Source organism: Mirounga leonina, unplaced genomic scaffold (assembly GCF_011800145.1).
Source record: "Mirounga leonina isolate KUSES-001 unplaced genomic scaffold, KU_Mleo_1.0 Mir_129, whole genome shotgun sequence".
NCBI lineage: Eukaryota > Metazoa > Chordata > Mammalia > Carnivora > Phocidae > Mirounga > Mirounga leonina.
The window spans coordinates 51,147,789-51,150,636 of record NW_023270323.1 but is presented as its reverse complement, the minus strand read 5'-3'; the positions used below and the strand labels follow the sequence as shown (position 1 = coordinate 51,150,636).

The following is a 2,848-nucleotide window of genomic DNA, read 5'->3' as shown; positions in this document are numbered from 1 at the left end:
CCCGCCAAGTTTCATGGTTGCCAGCAGAATATAAGAGATTCCTGAGTCAGAGACAATGGACAGTTTATTATTTACAGTAGTAGCAGTAGCCAGAGCATCATCATTTTGTATCACTTGGCCAAGCCACAATTCCCACAGGGCAACGGAAAGAGTGCAAGGTGATACCTGCAGGAGAGGAATCTCAAGCTTAGGGAGCTTGATCTCTTTAAATGGACTGTAAGCTCGTCTGAACTTTTCCCCAGAGGGAGACATGGTCTTTATTATACTCAATATGGTCTGAATGTATATTCTCCCCCAATTCATATGTCAAAATCCTAATGTCCAATATGATGGTATCAAGAGAAGGGGTCTTTGGGAGATGCTTAGTTTGGGAGGGTAGAGGCCATTATAAGAGACACCCCACAGAGATCCCTCATTCCTTCCACCATGTAAGGATACAATGAGAAGTCTGTGACATACAAGAGGGCCATCACCAGACCACAACAGCACCCTGATCTTAGACTTCTAGCCTCCAGAACTGTGAGAAATACATTTCTGTTGTTTATAAGCCACCCTCTCTGTAGTATTTTGTTGTAACAGCCTGAACAGACTAAGAGAATGCTGGAGAGCAAACAAAGATGAACTTTGCTCCAGAGAGAAATAGTATCTCTGTCTTCCAAGTTTGCTCACTAGACAAACATCTCTGAAGGACAGTTCAGCAAAAAAGTCAAGCAGTGCCTTTGCTTGCAAGACACACAGAAACATAAAAGAATTATCTCCCTAGAAGACTCCAGCTCAAAAAATGCTAAGCATGATTTATACGAAGAGATATAATTAGCTCATTTCTGGCTAGAACCAGGGAGGGTACAGAAGAGAAGAAAAAGAATGTTCCTGCTGTGCCAGAAAGCCTTAAGAAGAAGCAAAGGAATTTTGCAGAGTTGAAGATCAAGCGTCTGAGAAAGAAGTTTTCTCAAAAGATGTTTCAAAAGGCAAAAAGGAAGCTTATCTATGAAAAAGCTAAGCATTACCACAAAAAATATAGGCAGACGTACAGAACTGAGATTCGAATGGCAAGGATGGCAAAAAAAGCTGGCAACTTCTCTGTACCTGAGGAACCCAAATTGGCATTTGTCATCAGGATCAGAGGTATCAATGGTGTGAGCCCAAAGGTTCAGAAGGTGTTGCAGCTTCTTCGCTTTCGACAGATTTTCAGTGGCAATTTTGTTAAGCTCAACAAGACTTCAATTAACATGCTAAGGATTGTGGAACCATATACAGCACGGGGGTACCCCAACCTGAAGTCGGTGAGTGAACTGATCTACAAGCATGGTTATGGTAAAATCAACAGGAAGCTATTGCCCTGACAGATAACACATTGATTGCCTGATCTCTTGGTAAATATGACATCATCTGCATGGAGGATCTGATTCACGAGATCTATACTGTTGGAAAATGTTTCAAAGAAGCAAACAACTTTTTATGGACCTTCAAATTATCCTCTCCACGAGGGGGAATGAAGAAAAAGACCACCCATTTTGTAGAAGGTGGAAATGCTGGCCACAGGGAAGACCAGATCAATAGGCTTATTAGAAGGATGAACTAAGGTATCTACCATGATTACTTTTGTAATCTGGTCAGTAATAAATGACTACTCTCAAATGGAAAAAAAAAAAAAAGATGTAATTAAACAAAATAATATTGCAAACATGAAATATTTGAGTTGCATGTGAAAATTGAAAACATCAAGTGTGAAATCCTCTCATCACTCATAGTCATCCCTCCCCATTCCAAGATTTCTACCAGATTGTGCCTTAAACTCATTGCTTCTTTCTTAGTGGCTTTATGATAAAACATTGAGAAAATTGACAGCTGTCTTTCAAACATCCAGGGTCTCTATAGACATAAAGCATTTCCCGTCCATCTTAGTACCATAATTTCTTCTTTTTTCGTAAAATACAAAGAGATATGAACAAAAGCTTTCCTGCTCTCAAAAACAGAGAACTCACTACAAGATCCCATTGTCCCAACTATTACCTACTATTTTCCTTCTAGGAAAGCCTGTTTTCATGGCTAACAATGGATATCTGAGGAAAAAAATAAATTAATTTCCAGAAAGTAGCAGAATATCATCAGGGTGTTGTTTTGTTTTTGTTTCATTTTTTTTTTGCTTTGCTTTGATTTTTTTTACATTAATGTGTATATCATATATTTCTGATTGCAAAACAGTAGTTGATTATGACAGAGACTCTATGCCTCTCAAATGCCTTTTCTCTTCTTTCATTGCAATTATATCAAACTAATTCAGACCATTAACATAACTATTCACAAGAATACATTACTTGACTGCTCTTATCTAGATATAGCCATGAGATTAAGGTCTTACAAAATTGACAATATTGTAAACAGATGTTTTGGAGGTAAATTGGGGAAGTTCTCCATGAAGTTTCAAGCTGATTCTTCATGGAGGTGTGCTCTTTTTGTCTTTTCCCTCTAGTTCATTACTGCTGCTTGAAATTTGGATGCGATGGCTGGAGCTATAGCAGCCCCTGCTAAGGACTATGGACCAGTTTAGAAGCATCCTGAGTCCCTAAAGACTTCCTAAAACCATTATACCAGCCTCCATACCCTCTATCTCTGAATTTCTATTATATGAGACCAAAACAAACGAATAAACAAACAGCAAACAAACATCCCTACTCTGTGTAAGCCATTATGTTTTTTGCTTATTTGGGGGGATGAGGTAAGTTTTATTCTTTGCAGCCCTAAAACATTGCAAACTGTGTAGTGATTTTTACAGAAAATTTGGAGAATACATTTAAAAATACAAGAAAAACAAAAACATCTCATATTTTTGCTGTAGGGACAAAAT

The 2,848-nt window shown here is 38.1% G+C and overlaps 1 pseudogene; it reads left to right on the top strand.

The window, feature by feature from the left end:
* Positions 1-941: 941 nt before the first annotated feature.
* LOC118010259 lies at positions 942-1,582 on the top strand (annotated as a pseudogene).
* The last annotated feature ends 1,266 nt before the right edge of the window (positions 1,583-2,848 follow it).